The sequence below is a fragment of the Calidris pugnax genome, unplaced genomic scaffold (assembly GCF_001431845.1).
Source record: "Calidris pugnax isolate Ruff unplaced genomic scaffold, ASM143184v1 scaffold89, whole genome shotgun sequence".
In the NCBI taxonomy this organism is placed as follows: Eukaryota; Metazoa; Chordata; class Aves; order Charadriiformes; family Scolopacidae; genus Calidris; species Calidris pugnax.
This window is the reverse complement of record NW_015090865.1, coordinates 1,973,575-1,985,506: the sequence shown is the minus strand read 5'-3', so window position 1 is coordinate 1,985,506 and position 11,932 is coordinate 1,973,575.

The window sequence follows — 11,932 nt, the reverse complement described above, 5'->3', positions numbered from 1 at the left end:
TAAAACAGTATCATATCATAGCAGTGACAGGCAGCAATAATAAAGCTGTTACAGGCAGTTCTTTATGCACAATTTTAAAATAACAATAGAAGTTGGACTTTTGACTGACTTCCCTAAAAAAAAAAATCTTGATCGCTTGGAAATATAACAGCTTTGGAACTACGTATTTACATAACTGTACAAGACCATTTTTTTTAATCTTTAGTTGGGAAACAGAACTATACTTTTGAATATAAACTCCTTTAAGTCAGTATTTAGGACTTGGGCATCTAACCTTTTTTGCTATAGCCACAGTGATATACATCAACGTTTTAGTTTGTTCCACTTCCTGATTTTGTCCGTACTTCTTCTGTAAGCTATGTAGACTGCACCCTCTTAGAGACTGCTTTTACATATGGATACAGGAAAGAGATTGAAATGCATTTATATCTTTGGCCCTTTGGGTTAACTGTGCCGTCTGTGGTCACTGAGGAATGCCAGACCTGCCTCAGGTAGCTACTTGTTGTAAAAAACATATATTGTCTTTTGTAATACAGAGCTCAGACAGGCATATACATGCGGGAGAGCTTATCAATTCACATATATAGAATTGCTTGTAAATAAAATACAGTAACCTGAAGATGGAGCTAACTGAAGATTAAGAAGCTCGTATATAGTCGAGATTATTATAAACACAACATTGATGCACTGACTTCAGAAGGACCAGCTAAAGACCAATTCCTGGTGAGACTCCATCCCCGTCTGTTTTAATTGAGTGTAGTTTCTATAATAACCCATGCAATTCCAGTAAAGCAGGCAGTAGAAAAAAGCAACTCAAAATTATTTTGGAAATGAGCCATTACTCTGTAATTCTCCAACTGAATCCCACACCCTCCATGCCACTCTGCAAATTGCCAAAGTCACCTATGCATCCAGGTTGGAGAAGCAGCAGGCTATTAATTCAGTGCTGTTTCTCTTGCTAAGTCTACTGCAGCTGCAAATCCACTATGGAAAACTTCTCCCCACTCCTGGATTCATTAGTATGCTGCTCTTCTTTAAATGTCAGCAGCAGAACATGTAGTATATGATGAGTTTAGAGAGCATTTCAGAGAGTGAACCAAAATGAGCCATCACAAGTGGCATGTGCATTGCTCTGAGTGTCACAAATATTCATTATAGCACCAGTCCTCTAAATATCTCCTTGCAAGCTTTAATGACACAGGGGTACACCAGCATAATTATGCAGCATACTTTGCTGCAACCGCTTCATTTTAATCCCTTATATCTCTTAATCTCATGTCATATCATCTGGGCTTTGGGGCAGCTTCCCACTCTTTGATGTTTTGGGGATATAGAATATTTTTTTCAGTACTGCAAATTTAACTGAAATTCATAGCACCTCAGTGGGATACCGGAGCTGCCCAAAATTATTCCTGGATGAGGAATTCTCCTATTTCATTCACACTAACCTCATTGACATTATTGCCACTGACCTCCCCAGGAGTTGTAGGCTGTTGTAGTCTAAAGAAACAACTAGTGCACAGTTATCAAGCCAGTGTACAACCTTGAGGTCAAGGGTATCACAGACACATAACCCAGAAAGACCACCAAAAAATTTTATTCTGCAGAATACGATCCTCAAAACATCTGGACCTTCTGTAGCAGATTTTAGACCTTGAGTGCTAACACGTCAAAAGCACGAGAAGCAGAAAACATCACAATGCCCAAACAAAACAAGTGTTATGCACTGGAGTGGGGGAGGTTAAGTGTTTTCTTGCAGGGAAGAGGATGAAACACAGCTGACTTTGGAGAACTAAACAAACATCTCTGGGACAGATTGTGGTTGCCCTCTGGGCAGCTGCCAGGCAAAGCAAAGTACTCCCCATACGGATGGGCCTGCTTTACTAACAGGAGACCATGGAAATTAGGGTGGCTGTTCATTGAATAAATGAGCTTCTTATCTCCAGCATAAGCAGCCTGGCATACGGTGACTGATGAAGGTGCACAATAGTTACGTGAGCTCCAGTTATCCTTGGGATTTATATATCTGTGGACTGTAAAGCCAAAAAGGATTATCACCACTGTGGTGCAGGCCACGAGTCTCCTCTAGTTTTAAATAAACCTTGCCTTTAAGGATGACATTTGACCTTGCCTTTCACGCTGCCCTTGGGGGAAAGCCTCCACCACTACTTAGCACATCATTCCAACCTTCAGAAATAACCTGCTAACTGTACACCCCTTACTTCAGCCTGGCTTTGACTCCAACAGGCCAAATACTCTTTAGCAGGTGACAGCATTCTCATCCTCCCTTCACCTTTAAGCTTCCAGATGTAGTATTAGGTTCAGTTTACAGAGATTTTTCCCCTGCAGGGAGCATGGAGAAAAAAACTACTTGTTAAATGGATTTTTGCAACTCAGACACTTCATTCTCCTCAGGAGCTGTGGTGCCAGGTGAGCCTCAAGTGGCCAGATGAGGTCCTTCCTACATAGCCAAACTCCTAAACGTCACTCACTCAGAGAATAAAATAGTACAAGGAGCAGTAATGCAATTTCTTGCCTTTCTTTGTCAATAGGGAAACACTTTGGTGAATTCTAACTAAAAATTCGTTGTTGTATGCCTTGCTACTCATAAAAGCAAGTTCTCAGTAGTCACAAGCTTCCAGTATTTGCCTGTAACAACTGTTCAGCAACCAAAAAGTCCCCAAGAAGTATCTTCCAAACAACCACCATGTGCAGGTTGTGTCCCACATTTAATCTCTACTTAATTACAGTAAATTCCTAACTCTTATACAAGTCCCCACCTTTTGAAGATGGGAAAAACAAGGCAAGGAGAAAAAAAGACATCTGTTCAAAGCCTTATGCACATCAGATCAAGAAGCACACCGGGGAACCCAATGCCAGTGCATGGGGAGGGCTGGCTGGTCCCTAAAGGATAAGGAGCTACAGGGCATATCCAGGTCAGCAGGATATAGGCCTCACCTACCAGCAGCAGAAATGGTGACCAGGTCCAACCAAAATGGTGTATTGCAGTGATAAGGCAGGTCCCAGGTCCAGTTAGGAAGTCAATCCACAGACCAGGATCAGATCCAGTGATTGCCAGGGCAGGTCCATAGTGATAACACCGGGCAGAGAACAAGCCTGTGAGTTGAGGCCAAGACCAAGGAGCTCCATGGCCAAACTTCTTTGGCTGAGCTCAAAACCTACAACGTCCTCCTCTTCCAACAGTGCTCAAGGAGAGAGCAACAGGCCCAGGCTGAGCTTAAATAGACTCCCTGAGGCCAGGGCTGGGGGTGGAGGCCCCAGGTGAGGCTGTTTGCTGCCATTAAGGCATGTTAGTGCCCTCAGGACCCTGACGAGTACCCTCCTTCAAGCTGTGTCTGTTACGTGCCTGGGGAAGAGCGTGGCCACCTGGGTTACTGCTGATGAGAGGGAGCAGAGTAGCTGTGTTTGTTTCACTGACAGCTGAGCTGTGTATGGCTGGTCCCTCCACGCTCGGTGCCAGGGGGGACATGCTGCAGGAGACAGAGCTTTCTGCAGACATGCCACATCAGGTCCTCAGGTCCTCTGGTGGTGTACATTACCGTAGCTCCAGTGCTGGTTTAGGGTTTGTTTCACTGACCACTGAGCTGTGTATGGCTGGTCCCTCCACGCTCGGTGCCAGGGGGACATGCTGTAGGAGACAGAGCTTGCTGCAGACGTGCCACGTCAGGTCCTCTGGTGGTGTTCATTAGTGTAGCTCCAGTGCTATTTTAGGAATGATGAAGGCTTCAGCATTTTGAATTCTTTTCCACTGCATCAACCTCTTTGTGGAAAAGTAAGGGAAGATTGGTGAGGAGGACTGTAAATACGCTCAAATGACTCGCGTGTGGGGTGCTGGAAACACAGCTATCACACTAATAGTGACTTGCGTGTAGGGTGCTGGAAAACACAGCTATCGCACTAATTTTTTCTTAGTTTTGTGTGCTCAACAAGTAGAACATCTGCATTTAGATAACACAGGCCTGGGATGGATTCAGGGGCACCTTATCAAACACACCTGAGGTTCCCCAATCCATGAGGTATTGAGATTAAATTTATTCTTTGCCCTTAATCCATGGTTTTGTGGTTATTCCTGTGTCCTGCCTGCATCGGAGGTGAAAGGCAGAGGGAAGGGAGGAGGGGCCGAGACAGACTCTGCGTGTCCTTGGGTGCTTTACTTCATGTGCCACAGGTTCTGCACATCACAGAGCACCAGGGAAATTACACACGCAGTTATATGAAGGATAAGAGCAGTCAAAAGAGATACGTGAGGCTGATTTGGGCTATATTTTTTGATCTTCCTGCTTTGAAGTCAATGAGTCCCAGCTGCAGCTTATAAAGTTAGCCACATAAGATGCAATTGCCCCTGAAGATCTATGGTGGCTTTACTAATAGTTGGTGTTACAGGAAAAGACTGCTAGAACAGTGCTGGGAAAAGGAAGATGAAAATCTCTTACTTATTTCTTAAGAAGGTTGAGAAAACTTCTGTTAGCTTAAAAAATTTCATAGCAGAATGAAATGTACTACAGTCCTACATGACTTTCATGATGCTACTAGGGAAGAAAATGTGAAAAAAAAATAGTTGCTGATAGTAAAATGATACTTAATAATTTTGCAAAGGTCACCTTCTGCAAATTTATTTGTTGTCTTGTTTGGGTACTTGGTTTGCAGGAGAAAACTGATCCTACTCTACACAATAGTATAGTTCCAATTTTTAGCAGAATAATGTCCAGAAAGGGGATGATGGTTGCTGGCACATGCCTACAAACTTCTGTGTAAACAAAATGACTTTTATAGGCAGCTTCCTTATCGGATCAGATTGCCAGTGTAACAGGATTTGTCCTGACCACTGCCCGCGTCTGGAAGCCCCCAGTTGTTGTTTGAAAGTGGAATTGTTGCTCCTGCACAACCAGCATGACTGAAACATAAGTTTTGGCTGAACTTCTTTTCAGAGCTTCATTTGTAAAGGAACTTGATGGCAGTGTAAAATTACCTTATTCTTTCTTTGTATACAAAGATTGGATTTAAACAGTTTAGTTGTCAGTTCTGTCACAGCCACTTTGTATAGACGAGTTTACAGTTTTATGATCCAGCTGTACTGGAAAGAAAATATGATGCTGTGCTAACTAGTAATAGTAGAAGCTGTACGTTACTTGTCGGTGTAAATGTATTTGGATAACTTTCTTTTTTTTCCAAACGTCCAGCTGTACTGGAAAGAAAATATGATGCTTTGCTAACTAGCAACAGTAGAAGCTGTACGCTACTTGTTGGTGTAAATGTATTTGGGTAACTTTCTTTTTTTTTCCAAACAGTTCAAGGATTTTATTCTAGTTCTTTAGATATATTATAATGAAGTATTTTCAATTCAATTTTAATGTGTGTTGAGTTTGCTATGTTAATTAGATCGCTTCCATTTATTTCATATAAATGTTTGGGATGTAATTTTATAGTTTCTGCAAGAACACATTGCAACTGCTACATCTTAAGTCTTATGTGATAATAGAAATGTCACAATTTCATGTTCTGCATCCGATATAAATGGAGCTGTCATGCAATATTCCATTTCTGACAAGAAACCAATAAACCAAGAGAAGAAAGAAGGAAAAAAACCCAAGCAAAAGAAGCCGTGATTGATGGGCACGTAACTGAGCTGGGATTTCCATGAATAATGTTATTTGCACAACATGCTGAAAGACAAAGTTTCCAAAGGGAATGATTTTTTGATTAGATGTAAATTGTAATCAGGACCAGAATAGTTCTAGAAATTAAATGCTACTAAGCATGGAAATGAAGAAAAGGGATAACCATTCTCATTTTTAACTGGGTTTTGTTTTTGTTGGCATCTTATTCTGTGGCAGCTGTCCTGCCTCTAAATTATGGATTTCTTTTTTTAAAAATTGACAAGTGAAAAATTTCATTAAAACAAAACCCTACCTGTGCTGCTGATAATATTCCATGTTATTAAATCTGAAAGAGTTTTTTTTTTTAAATCTCATTTACTCTTCAGTAATTTACACATTAGATGTCTTGGGCAATAAAAATATCTGTAGTTACTTTGCTTTCTGGGATGTTGTGTTTTAACAACGTTGCGTAACATTTGAAGTCCCGAGAGAGGTTTGTAGGCAAACATATCCTTCATTTCATTTCAACCAAATGAAAATACAGTAACAGATTTAAATCAATATTAGAGCCTGTTAAATGTATTTTGCATTCTCACAAAACATAAATTATCTGACAACATTAATAAAGGCAAGTGAAGTGTTTGAGAGAAAACTTCTGAAACTTGGTTTTAGAGGCTGACATGGGAAATTCAACTTGTTTAAGTACGAGTCTGTGTAAAGTCCCAGTAATCCTCTGAACAGCAAGATGTCAATGAGATGCCTACAACAGGGCTTTCACCACCTTATCCTGGTTTTTCTTGAGAGAAGTGGAAGACCAAATGAAGTTATGAGCATATTGTGTGAAAATGTGTACGTCTGCAGACACTCATGTGTACTTGAAAACCCGTGTACACATAAGTACCAAGCTTAAGACTCCAGTTAATGGAAAAAGGATTTTTAAACCTTTTTCAGTAGACTTTCAGCTTGTAGTTCTTTCCTCACTCCTTAGAGTTAAAGCCAAAGGAGGAAAAAAAATGCCAACTTTTGGTTTCACGTCTCGCACACAAATTATCTTACTACAAGGTCAACATTGCATGCATTGTTCTCCCATGGATTGTCTGCATTTGCTGATAATTCACTCATTTTCTGGCTCATCACCTCTTCCTTCCAAGGGATTAAATGGCCCTTGTGCCTCCTCGAGAAATATGAGAGAGCTTGATTGCACAGGGATGACAAGAAGGATGAATGGATTGACTTTCGACATGGCCCTTTCCTTTGCTTCTCTTATTTCTCTGCTTCTTGAGGGGAACACAAAAAACGATCTGCTGCCAGTGGAAACGTGTGTGAGGAAAGCAGGACAGACCCACTGGGAAATTTTACTCTCCCAAAACCAACTCAGGGCAGATGCCAACAGGTGAAACTTCCCTGTGGAAGGATCCCTCTGAACAGGAGGGTGCTGCTGTCTGCTGGGGGACGGGCACAAACCACGCATCTTTCATACCCATTCATTTTTTGTCTCTGGAAAATCCTGCAATTGGTCTTTCCTTTTTGCTGTGTCAAAGAAGAAATTTGAATTCATTTCTGCAGTGGTACTAAAAGCTCTATTTCCTTATTCCTAAATAAAAGTATGGATCAAGTGCCCTCTCTGTGACACATCTTCTCAGGAAAAAGCTGTTTGAGTGCACTGGATTTATCCTGCAAGACACGGGTTTGATTATTTTATTTGACCTTCTTTATTCCCGTATCTGATCATTTAATGCAAATAAACACCTTGGTTCACCTTTGCATCTTGGATCCCACAAGGTAGGACCTGTCACTTACAGCTGCTCTCACTTTCAAACAGGACTTTTGGACATCCAGTTCTCTTTATGTTTTTGAAAACTGCCTGCTCCAAGAGATGATGGATTGAACTGGTCATGGAAAGAGAGGAAGGATGTTGTCGGTAGGGTGGGCTCTCCAAAAACATGCCAAGTCAGACCTAAAGTCCTGTCAGCAAAAATCATTCTCTTTCAACTGTCTTTCCATTTCCAATACCATTAATCATTTTATATAGTACTTCCCAAATTCAGTACTGGGCATGAAAAACAGCTAGTTTCTGCTCAAGCACACTCAACAGAATTGAAACAGGTTCTGCAGTATATATTTAATGGCCGATATGTTACATTAAAGGGTCAGTAGAGCTCCTAAAAGCCATTATTCCCCTGCAGAGGAAAATACCAGAGTCATAAAACTGCTCCCAGGGTCAGTAGAGCTCCTAAAAGCCATTATTCCCCTGCAGAGGGAAATACCAGAGTTGTAAAACTGCTCCCAGCCCTTCTCCCAGGGGTGGGAGTTGAAGGGAGGGGACAAGTTGTGGGTGCTCTGGACACACCAGATGGTACTGTGAGCCATAGGAGACACTTGTACCTTAAGTGAGCTCCTAAGGACTGATTGAGTTATGTGGAGGCTCAGGAACAGCTCAAGGTCATGGAACAACAGAAGTGCTTTAAAACTCTTTGATTTCTCTGTGTGTTGTGTTTCTGAGGAGCTCAGCCTACAGTCCCTCAGCAGGAGCCTTGTGCTCACGCGTGGCTCAGAGCTAACCCAGGCTATTATCAGCTCCAGCACCTGCTTCAAGACCTGAAGGGAACACTCCCTGAAAAAAGCCCGCTGTTAAACTGGAGTTTTGCAAGTGCTGTGTCCTGTGAAGCCCATCGGAAGCCAATAATAGAGATCACACAGAGCAACAAGCAGCCTCCCTCACCTCAGTTACACCAGGCATTGATGTGCAACCACCAGAGGAACCTGCTGAGAGTCATCACGCTCCATCCCTCACTCCAGCTCACACGTGTGACTCCAGTCCAACGGTGCAGCTGCCGCTTACCAAAAGAGCATATTCAAAGAAAACATGACTTTTTTCCTCTTCAGCATGATCTCCATCCAGCTTGGCTGGTGAGCGGTGTGCCAGGACTCCCTGAGCGAGCATTTCTGCACCCATGGGTGGCATTTCTGCACAGACCTACCCAAACAAGGGTCAGATCCTTTTGGTGCCCACCACGTACCACCTTGCTCTGTAAGCAGGCAGTGGGTACTGCCCTTCTGCCAAGAGGTAGAGTGAGAGGCAGCACATCACCTGTGTTTTGAGTCCGTAGCCCAACACACAGCTAAGCTATGTTTAAGCTAATTGGTATTTTCTCATTCTGCACCAAGGACGTATTCATAGCATCAAGGTCTCTTTTTTTGGAGGGCAGGGTGTCTCATGAATACAATCCTTGCTTGAGTGAAAAGCACGGCCATTATCTTTTACAAAGAACGATACTTAGAATCAGTCTCTTGTGTGTATTAATAATGACACGCTAATTGAATCTGGAAGCTCATTGCTCAGAAGCAATGGATTCGGGGCTAATATTAGCATTTTATAGCTTTGGATAGAATGCAAGCGAGGGTCTTGCCAAGATAAACACAAGGTTTGCTTTTATTGCTGGCAGGCATTGCTAGAGCTCCATTGTTATAGCTGGGGTTCAGCAATATTTATCAGCAGAAAGCTTAGCCTGAAGTCTTTAACTCATTGCTGTGCTGGAGGTGAAGTTCTACATGATCTGCATTGAAATTCCCTTATTAAGGAGAATTTGAAGAAATTCCTGTGTCCTTTCCTTTCTGAAGGAGTTCCTTCTTGAGGCTCAGCATGGCAAGGTAAAAGATTGTAGTTTGTTGTTGCTCTAAAGTGCACAAACAAGAGTGAGATACAATAAATTCATTACCTTTGCATTGCAGGTTGCCACCGGTACATGATATTTACCACTGGGTAATGGGGAAGGTTGGACAGGAACACTCTTCATCAGTAGAAAGCCCTTGTTAAAACATTAACAACATTTTTGAACCAGATGTGGCTGGACATACCATTAAAAGTTGCAGGGGGCACAAAGGAAATTAGACTATTCTTGTTTGTCCCAGGAAGTGCTGTGCTTATCGGGCATCTAGAACAGACTTTCTTTCCCTCTGTATTCCAATGGGATTTTTTGATCATTCTCTCTCAGGTGCCTCAAATCACATTCATCCAGAGAGCTATGCTCCTCACACAGAGTTGTGGAGACCTTTAAACAAATCTTGGCAAGTGGCACGTATTCACTGCATTTGAAACTTGGTATATTCCTAAGGGAACTGCTTTCAAGGATGACAAGCCATCTGTCTCCACTTCTGGTGTTTTCTCTGCTTCCACATCCATATGTTATGGTGGAAATAATGTTTTCAACTCAAAAGCATCATTTGGTCTGTAAATTGCAGATTTGTAATGATCAAATCTAGTTTAAGCCAGACAGTGAAGACTTTTCCATCATCATTTGCTGATAGGAGAAATGGGCAAAGAGGAGCCTTGCGAAGCTCAGCAAAGGCAACTACAAAGCCCTGCACCTGGGGACAAACCACCCCAGGCACCAGCACAGGTTGGGGACTGACCAGTGGGACAACAGCTTTGCAGAAAAAGTCCTGGTGATTGTGTGAATAACATCTACATTCTTGCTTTTTTTTCCACCGCTGTTTCCAACATGGAGCAAAAGAACAGAAGGTTCAGCTATTTCCAGGTTCTCCAGGTCAAAACCCCATGTGCAGGGTCAAGGATGCTCTCAACAACTCCCAGTGATGCTCTAAACAACTCCCAGTTTGGATGCACCAGATTCCAGTGCAGTGAAGCTCATCTTCTCCTCAGCTTCTGGCCCGGAGGTGGTACCCAGAGCCCGTCTTGTCTTTTCCTTCACCTCCTTCCCATCACCATGGGGAAATGGCAAGTCGTTACAAGAGACCACTAATAATCTGCATCTAAAGCAAATAAAAAACCCCTCACTGACTCCGTGAGAGAGCCAGCAGGTCTGTTCGTAATCGTATTTACACTGGAGTTGTTCCATTAGCCCCTGGGAAGCTAATCCTGATTTACAATTATGAAAATCAGATAGAAATCTAGAGCCAAGCTTGTCTTTTAAGAGTTGCTGTTACAAGAGTCCAAAAACAACCACCAGAATGCTCCTATCACATCAAAGTGAGCTGTCAATGATCACCATTTCGGTTAAATACAGATATGCCAGGAGTGTTGAAATGGGAACAGGCATTTGAAATCATATTTCCCATGAAGAATTAATGGGATTTTTTATTTAAACACTGGGGAACACAGCCTAATTTAAAAAACAGTCCAAGAAAAATTAGCTCGGCCTCTATAAAGGGCTGTTCTTCAGTGCCCACTCCTGTTATATTTGAACATTCAGCCTCCCCCAAGAAGCACCCTGGCACTGGCACCAACTGCCGATCATTTTTAAGGCAAAACAAAATGCTAGATTTTATTACTCATCACAAGAAAAAAAAATAGTCAACATAGAGGGAGGAATCAGGGAGAACATTATTATGGCAATGCCATTTTAGACAAGAGGTTGTAACACATTTGTCATATTGCAGACACAAAGTTATAAATATTAATATAACATTCATAGGGAAAAGATCAGGACAACTCCAGACGCACAGTTACTGAGAATTTTCAGTGTTATGCAAGACATCTCCTAGCACAAGGAGAAATTATTTGATTGTGCTTCTTTTACGAAGAGATATGGGTGGAGGTGTTCCCAGAGGACAGAAACGTTCACCGCCAGCAGAAGCAGCGGCTCCTGAAACAGCAGGAAGGGAGCAGTGGTCAAAAGGGTTTTCAAAAGGAGTAAGTTTTCAATGGAAGTTTTAATTTCATTCAAATGGGAATCTTTGGGAAAGGTGCTGGATTTCTTAGAGCCTCCGACTTTTTCCTTGGAATTCATTCATAAAAATTTCCACCTGAAAATTATCTTTCCACACGAGGCCTCAGTGTGACTGTATCAGAGTCTGAATTAGCGCATGAAAGGAGTATCCAGAAAGGTGTGACCTTTCAGCAGAAACAGATTAATTTCTCACTTTTCTGGGTGCTTTTTTCAATTTATTCTGCACATTATGTACTTCGGTACTTTTGTGGCTGTGGGGAACTCACCACCAACCTTTGGTTCTCTGTTGTAATGCTATGAGGACAAAGTGCTTGTGGAAAAGAAATGCCAGTCCGTGTTCAGTCTTAAGAAGCCAAGCAGGAAACTCTTACTGTTGTCCTCAAGTCATTCATGTGAGAGCACAAGAGAAGACAGAACCGTTATCGCTGAAGATGCACAAAGAAAGGACAAGAGGCAACAGACACAAGCTCCACCTGGGAAATTCCAATTGTACATTAGAAAAAAAAATTCAATCATAGTAGTCAAACACTAGAATAGGGCCCAGAGAGGTGAAGGAACCTCTCCAGAGGTCCCTTCCAACCTATTTTCTGTGATGAAATACAAAACCTTGCTGTAAAGACCCAC